General features: G+C 43.3%; 1 protein-coding gene and 1 pseudogene across 1 annotated transcript in view; one reads left to right on the plus strand and one right to left on the minus strand.

Moving 5' to 3' along the window:
- Positions 1–20,819, plus strand: part of LOC130513406 (uncharacterized) — a 328,720-nt gene that overhangs the window by 241,056 nt on the left and 66,845 nt on the right. The gene's annotated exons all lie outside the window — the stretch shown is intronic.
- Positions 13,664–15,449, minus strand: LOC130513439 (general transcription factor II-I repeat domain-containing protein 2-like; annotated as a pseudogene).

Below are 20,819 nucleotides of genomic sequence, written 5' to 3' on the forward strand. Positions count from 1 at the left end.
CTGGGACCAGTCAGCTCCACCAGGAGAGTCCTCTTGTTCACAATTGGGAAGCAGATCTGGAGATGCTGAAATGAAGCCCAAACAAAGTAAAATTGTTCAATATAAAGGTGAACTTGCGATGTCATGAATTTGTAGTTGTGTTGATGATTTATTATAGATGGAAATCATTGGTTTACTTATTTTCAGGAACTGATGTGCAAGAAGTGATAGAAGGTCATAAGATCAGTCTGAAGAGAAGATGTGAACATGTGACTGAAGGAACTAATGAAGTAGGAAGTGGAACCCTGCTGAACACGATCTACACTGAGCTCTACATCACTGAGGGACAAAGTGAGGAGGTGGACACACAACATGAGGTGAGACAGCTTGAGATAACCTCCAAGAAGAACATCCAGGACACTCCAATCAAGTGCCAGGACATCTTCAAAGTCTTATCTGAGCAACAGAGACACATCAGAGTGGTTCTGACCAACGGTGTCGCCGGCATTGGAAAAACCTTCTCAGTGCAGAAGTTCAGTCTGGACTGGGCAGAAGGTTTGGAGAACCAAGACATCAGTCTGGTGCTTCCGCTCTCATGGAGGGAGCTGAACTTGATTAGACATGAGGAGCACAGTCTTCTCTCACTGCTTCATGTTTTCCATCCAACATTACAGAAGATCAGAGCAGAAGATCTGACTGTCTGGAAACTTCTGTTCATCTTTGATGGCCTGGATGAAAGCAGATTTTCACTGGGTTTCAACAAGCATCAGGTCATCTCTGATGTCACACAAGTATCGTCCGTTGACGTGCTCGTGGTGAACCTCATCCAGGGGAACCTTCTTCCCTCAGCTCTCATCTGGATCACCTCCAGACCTGCAGCAGCCTATCAGATTCCTCCCTCGTGTGTTGACAGGATCACAGAAGTACGAGGCTTCACTGACTCAAAGAAGGAGGAGTACTTCAGGAGGAGGTTCAGTGATGAAGATCTGTCCAAGAGAATCATCTCACACATCAAGGCCTCCAGGACCCTCCACATCATGTGTCTGATCCCAGTTTTCTGCTGGATCACTGCTATAGTTCTGGAGGACATGATGACCACAGACCAGAGAGGAGAGCTGCCCAAAACCCTGACTGACCTCTACTCACACTTCCTGAGGGTTCAGATAAAGAGGAAGAAGCAGAAGTATGGAGGAAAGCAGAGACCAGAGGAACTGACTGAGGCTGATAAAGAACTCCTTCTGAAGTTGGGTCGGCTGGCGTTTGAACATCTGGAGAAAGGAAACATCATGTTCTACTCAGAAGACCTGGAGCAATGTGGACTGGACGTCTCCGAGGGTGTGTGTACTCAGGAGTTTGTACAGAGATCTTCAAGAGAGAGAGTGTGACCTTCCAGAAATCAGTCTACTGCTTTGTTCATCTGAGCATTCAGGAGTTTCTGGCTGCCGTCTACATGTTCCACTGTTACACCAACAAAAAAAGGATAATGGAAACATTCCTAAAATATTATAAACAAAACCCCTTTTCCTGGTTTGTTGGGTTGTACAGAAATTACGATCCAGCCACATCTCTTGATGACTTCCTGAGGAGAGCACTAATGAAATCTCTTGAAAGTAAAAATGGCCACCTGGACTTGTTTGTTCGCTTCCTTCATGGTCTCTCTCTGGAGTCCAATCAGAGAATCTTGGGTGGACTGTTGGATCAGACGGACAGCCATCCAGAAACCATCCAGAAGGTCCTCAACAACCTGAAGGAGGAGAACAGTGATGAAATCTCCCCAGACAGAAGCATCAACATCTTCCACTGTCTGACGGAGATGAAGGATCAGTCAGTCCATCAGGAGATCCAAGAGATCCTGAAGTCAGAGAAGAAATCAGAGAGGGAACTGTCAGAGATCCACTGTTCAGCTCTGGCCTACTGCTGCAGATGTCAGAGGAAGTTCTGGATGAGCTGAACCTGCGGCAGTACAACACCTCAGTGGAGGGACGACGTCGCCTGATTCCAGCTGTGAGGAACTGCAGGAAGGCCGTGTAAGTAAAGATTTTTGAGGCCGGACATCGGCGTTTAAATCAACCGAGTCGATCATGTCAGGTAGCAATACCCCCTCCAGTGGTCATTCCTTCAATTCTTTATTTCCATTGCAGCGTCCATAAATTTAAAAAAACCCCAATTCATTCAGAAATGTTCAACACTGGCTGGATATAAGTTCAAAGATCAATCCAGACAAACCAACATAAGGCAGGAATAATAGAAGCCACAAGTTAACTTACTATCATGAAATTACTGTCATGTAATTACATTACATATTAACTATTTTGCTTCATTTGTTCAACGTAAAAACAGCCGGCCTCGTTGGTTTAAATGGGTGTTTTAGGTCTTTGTGGCGGTTACGTTTGGAGCCTTCACTTCCTGTCTCCTCAATCGTTCGTTGGTTGCATTGTGCACGGGGTGTTGTATTCACTTAATATTGAACACTTGGTGTGTTGTATTCACTTTACTTAAAATTTGAACAGTTTGGGACATTCTAGTCACCTGATAACAACAGTGAGAAACGACCCATATTAAACAAATACAGGGCTTCACCGATTATTAGCGTTAGCATGGCCTCACCGTCTGTTTCACCCGGTGTCTTTGTCTGTTCAGTGTGTGAAATGTTTAGTTACTCCTCTGCCTCCCTTAGTGAAGGGAATAGGCGCAGAAAGTCTAGTTTATTTACGGCTATGGAGGCGAGACTTAGCGAGTTTGAGACACGGTTCCGCAGCTTAGAGTTAGCTGGAGTTGCGTCAGGTAGCCAGGAGAGCTAGCTGCTGCGGTAATTGGCGACTCTGTTTTGCGCTATGTGAAGCCGACTCCAGCGACCATAGTCAAGTGCATTCCGGGGGCCAGAGCGGGCGACATAGAAGCAAATTTATGGCTGCTGGAGAGACGTAATCGTAAATTTGGTAAAGTTATTATTCACGTCGGAGCCAACGACACCCGGCTTTGTCAGTCGGAGGTCACCAAAATTAACTTGGAGTCGGTGTGTAACTACACAAAAACGATGTCGGACTCCGTAGCATTCTCTGGTCCCCTCCCCAATCTGGCCAGCGAGGAGATGTTTAGCCGCATGTCGACGCTTCGTCGCTGGCTGTCACGGTGGTGCCCCGAAAACGAGGTGGCCTTTATAGACAATTGGAGCATTTTTGGGGATAACCTGGTCTGATTAGGAGAGACGGTGTCCATCCCACATGGGATGGTGCCTCTCTCATTTCTAGTAATTTGGCAAATTTTATTAGACCCAAAGTGACCTGACAACCCAGGGTCCAGACCAGGATGCAGAGTTGTAGTCTTACACACCTCTCTGCTGCTTCCATAGAACCCTCATCCACCAACAATAATATATTTAACACTATAGAGGTAGCCTCTGTTCCACGGTTAAAAGTTCACCAAGCACAGAAGAGGGGAGCGGTCAATCACCATAATCTTATTAAAATGAATACTAAAGCACAAGTTGGAGAAATTAATATCACAATTAAGTGTGGACTGTTAAATATTAGATCTCTTTTGTGTAAATCCCTGTTAGTACACGACCTGATAGCGGATCATCACATTGATTTATTTTGTCTTACTGACACCTGGCTTCAGGAGGAGGAGTATGTTAGCTTAAATGAATCTACTCCTCCAACCCATCTTAATTATCATATTCCTCGTGTTACTGGTCGAGGAGGGGGAGTGGCAGCAATCTATCACTCCAAGTTATTAATTAATCACAGACCAAAACATGGCTCCAGTTCATTTGAAAGCCTGACTCTTGGCATCACCCATCTGAACTGGAGGACAGAAAAGCCACTTCTGTTTGTAGTTGTATATCAGCCCCCTGCTGGGCCACATTCAGAGTTCTCTGATTTCTTATCTGACTTGGTCCTTAGGCCTGTCAGGTGATTGTGTTTCTGGACCCAGCAGCCTTGGCCTATAGCAGCATAGCTAAGATGTTAACCTGATGATTAGACGACCCCCTAAGTATGATCATTATGTCTAGGATAATAACTACAGATTTACTGACTATCAGCTTTTTCAAAGAGGAAGGACCTTGTAGGTCAGAAGAAGGCTTTTAAAAATTATTCTAAATTTAACGGGCAGCCAATGAAGAGACGCCAGTACAGGAGTCATGTGATCGCTGTGGTCAATACCTGTCAGAACTGTGAAATGGTGGATTAACTTTTCAGCATCATGGTGGGTCAGTAGTCTCCTGATCTTTGAGATGTTCCTCAGGTCAAAAAAGGCACTTCTAGAGACAGTTTTAATGTGTGAGTTGAAGGAGAGATTTTGATCAAAAGTTACTCCTAGATTCCTCACAGAAAGACTAGATGTTAATGAGATACCATCTAGAGTGATCATGTGATCTACTGGTAATCTATCCCTGAGAGGTTCAGGACCGGTGTTGAATTTAGCTTTTCCAGGAAATGAGCTACATTTGTGTTTAGGTAGATTCTCAGATAAGTTGATTAGAAATCCCAAAGTTTGACTCACTTTTTTTGTTTCATACACAACAGACTGTCTGGTACTTTTCTTTCAAAGAGTCATTGGGAAGTTGTGGCCTCAGCAATGACGTCAAACCCTTCTCATCTACGGGAGCTGAGCTTAAGCAAGAACAAAAGCCTGACAGATGCCGAAGTAAAGTTACTGTCTTCTGCAATGATGCATCCAAACTGCAGACTGGAGACGCTCAGGTCAGGAGGCCTCTGTTGGTCTTTTCTAAATTTCTTTACATTTTCTGCTTTTCTCTTCATTTTCATATTTAGAAATGTGTTTTTATTTGCCCCATTTATTGGTTTTCTAGGTTGTCACACGGCAGTTTATCAGAGATCAGCTGTGACTCTCTGGCCTCGGCGCTGAGGTCCAATCCCTCCCATCTGAGGGTTCTGGAGCTGAGTGAGACCAAGCTGCAGGATCCAGGAGTGAAGCTGCTCTGTGGTTTTCTCCAGGATCCTCTCTGTAAGCTGGAGACTCTCAGGTCAGCTTTCTTTTATCTTCGACATAACAACTAAACAATGAAAGGCTTCATGATAAACTCCATTGACTTTTGGAGAAGAGAAGTGTAGTATGAATTTGAATGAGCCATTGAAAGTCAATTTTATAGATACTTTTTAACTATGTTGTTGCTGTAATATCCCAGTTTATCAGTGGGGGGGCCAGAGCTCTCCTGACTCCAAGGGCCCTGATTAAATAATGAAATAATGATTTTGAGCAAGTGTAATATGACTTTTCCTCCAAAAAGAGATCATTTCTTGCCATGATTCCTTATCCAGACTGAGTTACTGCAGTTTATCAGAGATCAGCTGTGACTCTCTGGCCTCGGCGCTGAGGTCCAATCCCTCCCATCTGAGAGAACTGGACCTGAGTGAGAACCAGCTGAAGGATCCAGGAGTGAAGCTGCTCTGTGGTTTTCTGCAGGATCCTCTCTGTAAGCTGGAGACTCTCAGGTCAGTCACCCTCCATTCAGTTCTGGAATTAAGATCATGTGAAAGTACCAAATATAAAATTAAATTTTTTTTGGTCAGCTTGTCACGCTGCAGGTTATCAGAGATCAGCTGTGACTCTCTGGCCTCGGCGCTGAGGTCCAATCCCTCCCATCTGAGGGTTCTGGACCTGAGTCTTAACAAGCTAAAGGATTCAGGAGTGAAGCTGCTCTGTGGTTTTCTCCAGGATCCTCTCTGTAAGCTGGAGACTCTCAGGTCAGTCAGAGATGATCCAGTACTTTCCCAGGTGTAACTAGTTAGACAATAAATGTTTACATGTTTGATCTTTGTTATAAACGTAGTGTTACAGTTCTCAGAAAAAAGACCACACAGGACAGATTTGCAGTAATAAATTGGTTGTGGAAATCTGTCCCATGTGAGGATGGTCATCAATGACTAGAAAGGAAGTATCAGTTGTAGATTTGTCTTGTTTTATTTTAGGCTGGCCACAAAACCGCCCAAACATTCAGACAAATCAAAAATGGTTCTTCCTGTCTTTTAAAGATCAGAAGGAAAACTAGAAACCCCAAAAAGAAAGCTGCTGCAGTGTGCCATGCCCCTTCTCTACTGAGAAAAGCCATCCCAAAAAAGAGAAAAGCCCAAGTGTGAAGTGAGCACCCTGTTAAACCTTGGTACCGAAAGCCTGCAATCATTCTCATCTTAGGTGGCTTCATTCCAGCCAGAAGCCCAAACCTGCCTCCCTCTTAAAGGGGCAGCAGGTCAGTCCAACCACAGAAACCTTCATGAAGATCTGAAGCTTTCAGCATCCACAATTGTTGCACCTCACTTCCATTGGAGTCCAAATCAGAAGTCAACAAGTTGATTCTACACCGATTCTACACAATGCAATCATTTTAAGAGAAAAAGTGACACCATCATTGTTGGAGAAATGTGCAGTCAGGGGAACTCTGCGTCCAGACTATAGCCACCCTTCCAGCATCCAGCAGTGTCTAAAACCTTTGGTTTCACCAGAGAGTGTAGGGATTGCAGGGTCACTGCAGCATCGCCCACAAGCTATCAGGAGTGGGTCGCTTTGTCCCAGCTCCTGACAAGAGTTGAGTGCTAATGTGGTTTCACAAACTTGGAAGGTATTTTGACCTACACACACTTTACATACGGTGTAGATCTTGTCCAACCGACCTGAAAGAACCCAAAATACGAACATACGGCAGATAAGCCGGTGCAGGAACAGAGGTTTGTTGCTTGTAAGCTGTGTTTTAGTCTGGTACATGTTGATTTTTATTTGTCTTCTCTCAAAATAATTGTTATTTTAGTCTGAGTTGCTGCAGGTTATCAGAGACCAGCTGTGATTCTGTGGCCTCAGCTCTGAAGTCCAACCTCTCCCATCTGAGGGTTCTGGACCTGAGCAAAAACCCGTTGCAGGATTCAGGAGTGAAGCGGCTCTGTTCTGGACTGGAGAGTCCAAACTGTAAACTGGAGAGGCTCAGGTCAGTCTTCATTTTTCTACCTATATACCAGCTGCTAAGATGGTGAAGTGAGGCTGTTCTCAACACTGCTGTGATGCACCACATTAGAGAAATTCCTTGTAATATCGTGAATTCAGGTACGACCCAACTAAGAAGTAACGTAGGTTTAGTACTGACGCAGATAACTTGCAGACCTGCACCGTATAACCTTATCCTGCATTTTTCAGATTGATTAACTGCAGTTTATCAGAGATCAGCTGTGGCTCTCTGGCCTCGGCGCTGAGGTCCAATCCCTCCCATCTGAGGGTGCTGGAGCTGAACTCCAACAGTCTACAGGATTCAGGAGTGAAGCTGCTCTGTGGTTTTCTCCACTTTCCAAACTGCCGACTGGAAACTCTGAGGTAAACACCATTCTCAAAAATGTCCATTATTCCATCCGAGGGTCCTCACACTTTCTGAGTGTGTGTGTTGTGCCCAGTTCCTTCAGGAGGGAGGGCCACACGGGGACCACTTATTCATGATAAATTGATTTAAGGACAATGAAAAAGCCGACAGATCGTAACCAAAATTAGACGAAACTAGGTGAGGGTGCCTGGTAGACACCAGCCAACGAGGAGAGAGATGGTGAGGGGGACAGGAAGTCATCTAAGACAGGTTGTGCCTTTAAAGATGAGCCACAGGTGAGATGGATCTCCATGATGAGATGGGAGGGAAAGAGGTGGGGAGAACCTGGGAAGAGTGAGGGCCAGAACAATATATATTCTCCTTTGGAACAGTGCAAACCTGAGAGGTTGGAATTGTGGTAATTACATATTACTATCATTTTTTAACCTTTTTTTTTTAAACCTTTTTTAACCGTTTCCCTTCTGTATTTAGATTAAGCAACTGCAGGTTATCAGAGATCAGCTGTGACTCTCTGGCCTCGGCGCTGAGGTCCAATCCCTCCCATCTCAGAGAACTGGACCTCAGTGAGAACCAGCTGCAGGATTCAGAGCTGAAGCTGCTGTCTGATCTCGTAGAGAATCCACACTATGGGCTGGAGACATTGAGTCAGTAGCTGGTTGAAGCCAGTCAACTCCCGCTCATCTGCTGCATCACTCACTGACCACTGGTGAAGAGCATCTGTGGAAAAATCTGCCGTCTACTCCGTCCATAGATGAAAAATTCAGTTTTTAAAAAGCGGTGGTGGACTTTCAGGAGATCAGTCGATGGTCGTCAAAGCAGAAGCAGCTTCGCCTTGAAGTTAAATTAGTTCCTGGTATCACACAATGCATCTTTATAAAGTTCTAAATGGATCCTCGACCACTATTATAAGCATGAAAACATTCTCTTAATTGTCTCTTCAAATGTCTGTATTATACGTTACTATTTACCGTTACTATTACTATTATACTATTACTGATTAGGTAGTAGTCGTTCTTGTTGCGCATGTGTTTAATGATGTAGTGGCTCCATCCACAGCCGGCTTGATCTCTGCGTACAGCTGATGGCTCCTCCCTCTTCTTGTGGTTTCACAGCTCCACACAGACACCAAAGCTCAGAACTCAAATGAAGCTACTGATGCTTCTATATCTCATGTGTTTAAATGTTTCTGGAAACGTCCTGGCAGCGTGTGTGACTCGGGTCACCAGTCCGTGTCTCCCAGGCTGTTTCTCAAACATCAGCTCACTGCGGGACTTCACACTGTCGTACTCCTCAGCCGAGGCAATGTAGCCCACTGAGCTGGATCGCCGCGGTAACGCTCCATCCCAGTACAGCTCTGCCTCAGCAGGGCGGGACATGCGCAAGATGCGGGGTAATCGCTGGAGGAAGAGCTGGTAGAAAAAGAAAACAGGATTTGGAACACTGATACTGATGTGTGTATGTCTGTGTGTTATAGTGGGAAAATCACATGTTCATATATCCTCTTTCATATGTTATTAAGTCACATGTTCATATATCCTCTTTCATGTTATTAAGTCATATGTTCATATATCCTCTTTCATATGTTATTAAGTCACATGCTCATATATCCTCTTTCATATGTTATTAAGTCACATGTTCATATATCCTCTTTCATATGTTATTAAGTCACATGTTCATATATCCTCTTTCATATGTTATTAAGTCACATGCTCATATATCCTCTTTCATATGTTATTAAGTCACATGCTCATATATCCTCTTTCATATGTTATTAAGTCACATGTTCATATATCCTCTTTCATATGTTATTAAGTCACATGTTCATATATCCTCTTTCATATGTTATTAAGTCACATGCTCATATATCCTCTATCATATGTTATTAAGTCACATGTTCGTATATCCTCTTTCATATGTTATTTGTTGTGGTTCGGTTTCTGGTCGGCACTCGGACTTCTCACCTCCTCCCCTACCTGCAGGAACGGCATTCAGGGGGGGGGGGCGATCTCCGAAGAGCGCTGAGCCTCCAGCGCACCTGCAGCTCGTTACGCCAAAATCAGGAAGACAATAGTTCACAGAAAACGAAATAATTGAAATAAAAAGAAAAAGCTTAGAATAAGCAAGGGATTGCGGAGTACAGTCACAGATTCTCAATTCAATTTTTATGCGCTTTTCTGTGAACTTAGATTTGATTTTTTTTAATTTGAAACTTTACTGTGTTTCCTTATGTGTTTATCTGCTTTGTGTTATGTGACTGAGGATCAAAACATTTTTACATGTGTTTTTTGGCATAAGTTAAATTACATTTGTGTAATGCTAATAGTTTGATATCATACAGTGTAAATATTTGCATGAGGAAGTTTATGTAATGACAGAAACTACATTTTGGGTATAAATAAAGTTGATGAGTCCTTATATTTTCTGTTAAGTTTAAATGTGTTTGTTATTTTACTCTTTATTTGCATATTTGAATGAAACTTGAACGCAAAGTTGTCTGCTCCTTTGTTTACTTCCGGTTCCTGTCGCTATTTCCGGTATCGTGAGCTCTCTCTCGCTAGCTTGTCACTGACGGTGGTTGTCAGCGCAACATCAGCGAGTCTCCAGCCCGGACGCGGCTCCTTCGTGCGTCCACAGAGGCTCCGTCTGTCTCCTACTGACTTGTATCTCTACATTTTTTCGTCGCTGCTGGTTGTCAAACGTTTTCTGGAACTTGTGGCGCTCGGCTGCCGGCGACGGCAACTATATCTGTTTTAAAGAAGCGGAGGAGACCGCGGAGGAGGTTCCGAGGATGAACCCTCAGTGCGCCCGCTGTGGGAAGATCGTCTACCCGACAGAGAAAGTGAGCTGCCTGGACAAGGTGAGCTGGATGAGCCGGAGAAGCGTCCTTTTAGTCCGTTTTAGCGAGGATGACAGAAACGGGAACCTTTGGGCAGGTCCTGTGAAGTTGGACACGTCGGTGATTGAAATGGAAGAAAAACGACCCTTAAATAGCTTTTTCGGACTTAAATGGCAGATATCACAGAAAAAGAGCTCATCAATAACTGTAAATGAGCCAGACTTGCTGGTCAAACCAGGCTTTTGGAGGAAATCTGGCCTCGTTTTAAGTTTTTTAAATGCATTTCTTTAAACTCTTAGAACACAGAGGAACTCTTATTGGGGGCAGAAAAGGTACATTTTTATCTGGTAAAATTCAGTCAAAAGAGCACTAAAAGCATGAATAAACTGAATCATGTAGATTCTAATGACATAAGCTGGAGCTCCAACAGTTACAGCCCATAATGAGACTGCAACTGTTTCTGTGAAGTGAACTTTTATACAGTTTACATTCTGCAGATTTCTGTCAAATTTCAATGCAAACATTCTGTTAATCGATATAATAGAAATCTGTTACACATCATGGATCAGTCAGTAATCTTGGACAACAGCAACGTTTAATCCTGGATCACTGCTCCATATATTTAAATGAACAAAGACGGCTGATACTGATTTAAGACAGAATTTGTGCATTTTGATGATCACATTCATCGGTTTTTAACCACTGATGGAAACATCCTGATTCATTTAAATCAGGGGTGTCAAAGTCAAATGGACGGAGGGCCAAATAAAAAATGTAGCTCCAAGCCGAGGGCCAGACTGATCCAATGTTCATTGAAACATTTTAAAATGACCTCATATAGTCTAGTGCAGGGGTCACCGACCTTTTTGAGACGGAGAGCTACTTCCTGGGTACTGAATCATGTGAAGGGCCACCAGTCTGATACACACTTCTGAAATAGCCAATTTGCTCAATTTACCTTTAACTAAATGTCATTATTAATAGTTAATGATATTCATCTCTGCAAAGACACTGATCATGTTAATGATTTCTCACAATCAATATCAACAATGATTTAACAAGATCAGGAACAGATAAATATCAATATGCAACACTTTATTTCTATATTTTGTCTTACTGCAAGTGTTTTTCAAATTGAAAAAATGTTTTAAAACCATTTTAAAATGATCACTTCTCCAACAGTCCTAGGAAATCACAATGTCCCATTTTTACCAGCCACTGACATTTTTTAACAAATCATGAATTACTTTGCACCACGTTTGTACAAATAATAAATCATGTAAAATACAAAAATAAACTTTCAGATTTTAAAATAAATCTGATTACGTTTTGAACTTCACACTTCAGTCTGCAGATTTTTTCACATGAACATTTTAACATAAACAATTGTTCCATTTTACAAACACATTTAACAATTCTGAAGGAGACACCAAATCTGGTGTCCGTTTCTTTGTCCGTTGGGGGGAAGCCTGGCGTTGCTGCGGTTACCAGTGTGTTGTCCTCTGGTGGGGAACTTGACAGTGCAGCTCTGAGTGAGTCTGGCAGATGTGCATCAGGGAGGCCTGTTCTGTGTTGGTTCTTGATGAAGTTCATGTCAGAAAAGGCTGATTCACAAAGAGAGGTCGACCCAAAAGGCTTGCAACCTTCATAGCTGCTGTACATACACCACTGTACTTTTCTGTGTCAACAAGGCACCAAAAGTTTGGTGCAGCCTGAGAGGCTTTGAGCTGCAGGTTATTTCACAATGTTACAATTTCAATTTGCATCTGTGCAGCATCCAGGCTGAAGGTTGCACTGAACTGCTGAGCAATGCATGATATGTCCACGTTCATGAAAGGGTTAGAAATGAAGGACACACATGGCTCAAGCTGATCCAGGTCACAAAACCTGTTCTCAAACTCTTGCCCAAGTCTTTATGAGCTGAGAGCACTTTTCTGCGCTTTAGTCCAAAGCCTCACATGCAGAAGCGTTGTCTCTCAGCACCATCTGCACAGAGGGGAAGTGCAGCACCTTTTGTCTGTAAATGCACAGAAAAATGTTCATCTTGGCTTTAGATGCATTTACAGCACTGATCCTATCAGCAACAGTCTCACCTTTGCCTTGAAGCTCCCAGTTCAAACTGTTCTGTTTCCCAGTAATGTCCGTTAAAAATGCAAGGTCCAGTGTCCAGCCAGTGTCCTCCAGCAGCGCGGCGTCTTCCCCTCTGGACTGCATGAACTCTTTTATTTCACTCAAAAGTGACAAAAAAGGAAGCAAAGTCCGTCCCCTGCTGAGCCATCGGATTTCTGTGTGTAGGAGCAGGTCACCATATTCAGCTGGCAGCTCCTCCAACAGAACCTTGAATGTTCTGAGCTGTTTGGCTCTGGAGCGGATGCTGTTTCTGATCTTCACCACAGGAGTCATCACGTGCTCAAAGCCCATCACTCTGGCACATGAGGCCTACAGACAGCAGGAGCCCCGTCTGTAGTGGGCCGCTCATAGCGGGAGCCCCGTCTGTAGTGGGCCGCTCACAGCGGGAGCCCCGTCTGTAGCGGGCCGCTCATATCGGGAGCCCCGTCTGTAGCGGGCCGCTCACAGGGGAGCCCCGTCCGTAGCGGGCCGCTCACAGCGGGAGCCCCGTCTGTAGTCACTGATACCAGCTTTTCCAGCGGCACTTTTTTCTCCACCAAAAACTCCTTCACCGCGTTATATATGTCAACTCCCCTCGTTATATGTGTCAACTCCCCTCGTAGTTGTCTTTAGGGGCAGTAGTGTGAGAAGTTCTTCTCTTGTGGAGAAAGAAACTCTCGTGGTGAAAATGATGTTTCTTCTTTCTTTTTCTGCCATCTTTTTATAGGTCAGTCATCTCCTCGTTCTGGCTGCGCCCGCTCGGCTGTTTGGTCGTAGCGATCTGCGTAGACGCTACGTTTTGGTCATGCGCATCATACTGACCTTTGAACTATACTAGGTCATAGTTCATTTATATTAAACATTTTTTTTAATATGTTGTTATTTCCAGTTTATGTGTAAGTGTGATTTAAACAAGAATCGCAAACAAAATAATTAGATGCAGCTCATTGGTCAGTGGTGCTATTTGAGCTATTTTTAGACAGGCCGGTGGGCGACTCAGGTGGTTCTGACGGGCGACCAACTGAAAACCTAACAATATTTTTACAAGATGATCAGATAAATAAAGCAATAGTTTCTTATGGCTCTGTCAGTCATTTTTAATTTTCAAGAGGCACAAAAGACAAATTTGCTTTCTATAAAAATCCCCATAACATGAACATTAAATGAATGAAGCGGTATTATTCAAGGCACCATCAGTAGATTTTCTCATTTAGCAAAAGTGCGCTAAATTTACTTCAAAGAAAAAAATTATAACAGCAATTATCATTCACTCAACTGAAATATTTTTAGAACATAATTGGATTGAAACACAATAACATAAAGTGCAAAAATCTATGAACCAAAAACAACACTTTCTTCAAGGAAAAGGCACATGTGCAGTGAAAAATATTGATTTAACTTTTAAACTTGAGCTGAGTAATAATTGTAAATGTGTTATTGCACCTTAATGTTCACTTGTTTGAGGCTGATACTTGGTGGTGTCTCATCTTTTGGACGAGTTCATCAATGTTGGGGGTCCGGCTCTGAGCTGAGGAACTCCTCACAATTGAGTGAAGGTGTTCAGCAGGAAGTCCACTTCTGTGTGATGTTTTGTTCAGCTTCATCAAAGAAAGCAGTTGTTCCCGCAGGTCTGTGCTGCCAAACACAGGCAACGTTGGAGCAGCCTGGATGTGTGTCGGGGAGGAAACGGGCAAACTCCGCAGCACCCACTGCCCCATGTGTTGCCTTCAGGGCATCACTGCATTGGAGCTCAATCAACTCCATTTGGAGCTTTGGTGCTGAGCTTTCCACCTCAACCTCAAACGGACGGCTGAGCAGTTCAAACCTGCTTTTTGGTGCTTTTAAGTCAGTGACTCGGCGTGGGAAGTCAGCGGCGAGAACACTCATTTAATCAGCAAACTGTGCGCTCGGGAACACACTGGTAGAGAGCTTCTCTTTCAGGGTCTGGCAGCTGGGAAAGTAGCTCAAGTTTCCTTTGTGCATCTGTGCCTCCCACAGAGTCCGTTTGGTTTTAAAGGCCTTCACTGTACTGTACATATCAGAGGGGACACCACCCCGACCCTGCAGCTGCAGCTTCATTGCATTCAGATGACTCGGAATGTCCCACAGAAAAGCCGTTTCACACAAGAACCTTTGGTCTGGGAGTTGAGTTGTGTCTTTCCCTTTGCTGTCCAAGAACATCCGATCTCCTCACCAAGCTGGAAACATCTCTGCAGCACCTTTCCCTGGCTTAGCCATCGCACCTCAGTGTGATGGGGCAAATCACCACGCTGCGTTTGCCACTGGCTCAGAAACGCCTTGAACTGGCGCTGAATAAACCTTTGGCTCTGATAAAGTTCCCTGCGTGCGTGATGGTGAACATTCCATGTTCCATGTTCAGGGCTTCAGCACACAACGATTCCAGGTGTATGATGCAATGATGAGCTGTCAGTTCAGCGTAACGTTTTCCTCCTGCATCTTCTCCCGTATCTTGGCCACCAGTCCACTCCTGTGTCCACACATGGCAGGTGCTCCGTCTGTTGTCCAACCCACCAGTTTTTCCCGAGGCAGCTCCATCTCATTTCCACATCTTGACACCTCTTCATACAAATCCTGTCCTGTGGTTGTGCCGTGCACAGGACGTAACGCCAGAAACTCCTCTGTCACGTTGAGGCTGGAGTCCCCTCTAATGTCGCTGCTCTCATCCACAGCCAGGGAAGATGCCATGAAATCTTTCCCCTTTTTCTCCAGCTGCTCTTTTAGATTGAGGGACAACAATGGTGTTTCTGCTCAGGCTCCCGTTTAAAAAGAGTTGCCTTTTGTCTGGGCAAACTTGCTCACAAACTTTAAGCATGCTGTGTTTGATGGAATCCCCCTCTGGAAATGGCCGGGCTGATTGAGCGATCTCTTCTGCCAGAATCAAACTGGCCTTGACAGCAGCCTGGCTTTGAGATTTGGCTTTTCTGAACAGAGCCTGTCCAGATTTGAGGCCTGGTTTTAATTCCTCAACCTTCTGTAGCTTTTGTTCCATGTCCATATTCTTGTCTTTGTCTGCTTGTTTAGCTTCATGATGCCGTCTCAGATGATATTCTTTCATTACCGCCACCCTTTCTCCACACAGAAGACACCCAGGTTTCCCAGCTGCCTCCGTGAACATGTACTCCCACTCCCACCTTGTTTGAACCCCCGGTTCTCAGTGTCCACCTTCCGTTTTGCCATTTTATGGGTATCTGAAAGTTAACTTTTGCTGTTATGCTAATGACTACTGATAAATAATGAAATGAAGCCATCTCCCGCTCAGACTGTCACCGTTGCATTGTGGGAAATGTAGTATTGGCCTGTGTAAAACATCTGCGGCCTGCGGGCCGGTACTAATAATAAATCATTATCATCCCGGGGGCCATAGAAAACCCTCGACCTTGACTCTGACATATGTGCTTTAAATGATTTGTTTAGACTCCCATTTATTTGGCTGTTTGGATATCATCTTTGCTAGTGTGTGTGCATGCGCACGCTCTATGGAACTGGCATAAAGGATGTTAAAATTAGTCTAAATTAGTCTAAATTAAATAAAAAATCATCCATTCATCATTCCAATCAGGCGGTGTTTGAGGCTTTCCATCATGTCGTACAGGGAAGCCAGATCCAGATACTTGATGTTCGGTGACTTGGACACCTGGGAGGTCTCCAGAAGTTCTACTGAGGAATGAAAGAGTGGACGGGTCAGTTTTAGTCTCTTTATAAGCAGCTGGTTTATTGGGGAAGCTGCTGATGATAAAGGCTGATCAGTTACGTGAGCTAAAGAAGGTCTGTAACTTCAGATCACATTCAGGATTAACACTGTAAAAACATGAGAGTTTGTGGGAAAAGGATCCTTTTGATGTGTTTCAATGACCAATATTGTTTGTGTATTTGGTGTCATTTTACAAATGTTCAGTTCCGTTCTGTGAACGCTGGTGCTGAAGTCATTATTTTTCTCTCAATGAAAATATTTAATACGTAGAGAAAATACAGACAAAGATGCACCTAGAGATAAAAATAATCATAAAGGAGAAAAATACCTTAGATAATAGAAAAATATATTTAAACGATAATGATGTATATAATGGAAGAAAAAAAAAGTAAATCAGGCTCTTCATCTTATTATGTGGTACTGGAAATGTCTCTAAAGTGTAGAAGTGTCAACAAGTTAAAAGCAGCCATATAAAAATTCAATTCTTCCATGAAGATATTAAAGTCCTATTAAAGTTCATATGCTACATATGAAGTACAGAACAAACAAAAAAATCCTTAATCCGCCCCTCTCAAAGAGAGAACAGAATAATGGCGAAAAGATTAGTTCAGAGAAAAATTGATTCAGAACGCAGGACATTTAACCTGCAGTGGACAAACCATTATTTTTTGTTCAATGCAAAGAAAAGGCTGCCTGACTCATCTATCAAGAGGAGGTGGCGGTATTCAAACAATACAATCTGCGGTGATACTATGAACCCCGTCACAAAGACAAGTACGATAGCTTGCAAGGCCAAATGCGAACAGACAAACTCTCAAAGCTAACAAGTGGACCGTTAGCTCAGCAGAATACATTTGGACGCCAAGCTCAGCTGAACCAGGCATCTGTTGGGGCCAGCTTTCAGGCTGCTCCACTGATAGCAAGCAGCCGTAAACCTTTCACTGATGGAGAGTTTGTCAAGAAATGCATAAACGCTGTGGCGGAGGTGGTGTGTCCCGGGAAGAAAGATGTCTTTAATGCCGTGAGTGTATCAGCGAGTACAATCACCAGACACATTGAAGAAATCGGGGGTAATGTAAACGCCCAGCTGCAGCAGAAGATGAAAGAATTTGAATTAATTTTTTTGTGACGAACCAGAGAGGGTTATTTGGTTTTATGATTATTTCATTAATAGTGTTATTATTTATTTCCTGACTTTTGTTCTGTGAAGAATCCAGAAAGGGTTATTTGATTGTGCTTTCTTGAAAACAATACATTTTTACGTTTAGACACTCCTGCAATCCTCAGACTGTTTCTGTTACAAACTGACACTGGCCCCTGATCAGAGAAGGGGAAAGTTATGTGGCCCTCACAGGAAAGAGTCTGGGGACCCCTGGACTAAATGATACCAGTTTGTCCTGTCAGTGGAAATTCACTGTTGAATGAGAGTCAGTTGGTGGAAATGATGTGTATACAGTTTAAATACACTTAAATGACATTGATGATAATAACATTTTGTAAAAAGAAAATTATATATATAATTTTTCCCCACCACGTCAGGAGGGCGGTGCCCCAGCGCCCCCTATGGGCCACCCGCCTCTGCAGCTCAAACTACGGGGCAGCAGAGCTTCATTTGGTCAAAGGTCAGTGAAATAAAGAATCTACAGTTCTGCGTGAAGCCACGTGGTGGCGCCAGAGAAGAGAAACCACAATCCGTCAGGATCAAAAGGGGAAATGGCAACAAAAAGTTGGAAAAAAATGACCATAAATCTGTAGAATTGATCAATTCTGGGAGACAGACATTCAAAATCAGACAGTTATTCGCTAAATGGCAGTGAATAAAACAGCCAAGGTCCCAAGATTAACGTGAATATGAACTCTTTCAACTTTGACTCCAACAGACTCGTCGGAAGGAAGCGGCCCGCTGGCTGTGAGCAGCACCAACAGACCCTCAGGAGTCCAGAACACCTCAGAATTAACCTGAACATGATAAAAACCACCCAGAAAGCCTGAGTACCAACCACCAAACTAACATGAAAAAACAGACACAGATGGCTTTGATGGTTTTGGTCTTTTTTCCCCTCTGTTGAAGAAATAAAGGTGCTGTTTTATTACAGTTGCCAAGTGGGAATCGGAGTAGTTTCAGTGGGAAATGTTTACGGACATTTGCTGTATTAGCACTGTTTAATCATTATTTTGCTATTAAAAGGACTAATCATTGTCTCTGTCACCTCTTTACCTCTGAATTGAGACAAATCTTGTTTCTTTCTCTTTTATATTTTTGTTTACTGACAATGCTATTATGGCAATTTTATGAACAATAACCAAAAATTAAAAAATCCTCATCAATGCTTAATCAAAGCTTCCTTTGTAATATTAGAAAAACATGTTTTTTTTACATACATTCAAAGGAAAACTTAACACAACTGTCAGGTTGTTTTCTGGTGTCTAACTTCCAGAACCACTGTTTACGAGTTGCTGCAACAGGGACAAAGTCTGAACGACAAGTTATTACAGCTCTGAGTTTCACTGTGATCTCACACACACACACACACACACACTGATCAGACCAGCTGGACTCTGCTGCCACTGAAACATTCCTGTACTGGATTTTAATGGAAATCATGTCAACGTATCAGCGTCCTCTGTTGCTGGTGGGCCTAATTTTCCTGTGGACTTTGAGGGGGGGAGGTGAGTGACCCTTGTTGAATCAGTGTTTGAACAAAGATGAAATTCATTTTTAGCTCCTTATTGAAATCTAAAGATAGAATCTCTCATAATTATGAAGATTTGCCACCAGTTTCTTTGATCAGTGTCAATGTTAAACTTTTTAGAAAATAAAGTGGGCTCATTCAGTGGGATCTAACTTTTGCTGAAATGAGTAAATAAGCTCCAGATCAGCGGTGGAACATCAGTAATGTCAGCAGGCGTTGAAGCTCCTGAAGCTCACACACAGCACTGCAGGGGCCTTCACACCCAGATCCTCACAATATTCACCTGGGCTGAACCGAGTTTTAAAAGAAATACACTTTTAGGCTAAAAAGGACTAAAATGTAGCAGCAAATGAACAGAAACCTGAACAGCTGAGCTCTGGAATCTTGTGGAACCTGCCTGCGTTCTGCTCACATTCCAAAGTCCACACCTTCACACGACCGAGTCAAATATTAATCTGAAGGTTGATGGTGCTTCTTCATCTGTTGCTTCACAGAATCAACAGTCTGTGTTGTGGGACAAAGATGCATCCTTCCGTGCACTTTCCTCCCTGGAAATAATACTCTCATCCGCTGGATTCAAATGTCTAACAGCAAAAGCGTCCATTTATACTTTTACAACAAAGACCAGCTGGGATCACAGATACCATCTTTCCAAAGCCGGACTTCACTCTTCCAGGACCAGATCTCCAGAGGGAACGCCTCGCTGCTGCTGATGTGCGTGAAGGTGGAGGACCAAGGTCGATACATGTGTTACACCAGCACTGACATTGACAGCTCAGAGAAGTTCATAGAGCTGAAGGTGGAAGGTCAGTCTCCACCACCCAGGAAGTGATCCAGCAGTATTTCTGAAGAGTATGTGATTGTGTTCTTTTGGACCAACTCACACAGAAGATGTTCCTTCTTCTTTGTCTTTGCAGCTCTGATCCGTAACGTCAACATCAAGCAGGTAAATGACACAATCACCTGCAGCTCAGAGAGGATCTACCCAGAACCTGAGCTCAGCTGGTCCACAAACCCTCCCTCCCCCATGAGGGATCCACCAAAACCTGAGGTCCAGCTGATGGAAGATGGGCTCTACAAGATCAGCTCTACGATTGACAAGAACTCGACTGCTCTGAGCTACAGCTGCACCGTCAGCGCTGGCAGAAACAAAAGGAAAACCACTTTGTTTAAAGCACGTAGGTGTTTCTGCTGTTTACTGAAAGATCCTTCATGAGGCGTCGCTATAAACTTATTTCTCTTTTATCTGTCTTCATCTGAGGTCCCGTCACTGTGTCGGCCCATGAAACAACAATATTCTGCCCCAATTAAACACGACAGTGGCAGATCTCACCTGGAGATTCAACCAGGCAGAGATCATCCTGAATCGCACAGTCGGTGCCGATAATCTGGTGTCAGACAGCTGGAAGCATCATGTGAAGAATGTGTCCCAGTCAGGTGACCTCACGTTGCAACATGTGTCTTCACCCCAGGAGGGAACGTACACATGTGACCTCAGTAACAGCGAGGAAACATACGTCACCATCACGGCGTTGACCGTCAGCGAGAGTCCAGGTGAGACAGTCGGAGGGTCAAAGTTAAACCAGCTCAAATTTGACAGATTAAAAGTGACCTCATGAAGTAGATGTAAAGCAGAAAAAGGAAAATAATGAACTCAAAACCACCACAAAAGTTTATAAAAAGCATCTTCATGTCATCAGTCAGCTGATTTAATGAATAATCATCATTAAGGTTTGAGTGTTGACCTGAATTTCTTTGAATTTCAGCTGAAAGTCAAATTGACCCGGTTGGAATTGGTGTCATTGTTGGAGTCATTGTTGGAGTCGTAGTTGTTGCAGTTGCTGTAATTTGCTACTGCAAATATAAAAAAATAAAGTTGTCAAAAAGCCGTCATTAAAATCAGACAAAAGCCAAAGATCAACCACAACAGATGAAATTAAGGTAACTATTTGTTCATTTATAATCCACATCCTCGTCTCACATTTCATTACCTAATTAATCCTTCACCCTCTGCAGACATTTTAATAAAAGTTGCAGTTCAAGATTTTAAAATTCACAGAGAAACTGATGTGAAATAAAAGAAAAGCTTCATATTCATTTAAGAGAGAAACCCTGATCGGTTCTTTATGCTGTCATAGTTTTGCGTCTTCATTTTTCAGCTGA

Source organism: Takifugu flavidus, chromosome 17, assembly GCF_003711565.1.
Source record: "Takifugu flavidus isolate HTHZ2018 chromosome 17, ASM371156v2, whole genome shotgun sequence".
NCBI classification, from domain to species: Eukaryota; Metazoa; Chordata; class Actinopteri; order Tetraodontiformes; family Tetraodontidae; genus Takifugu; species Takifugu flavidus.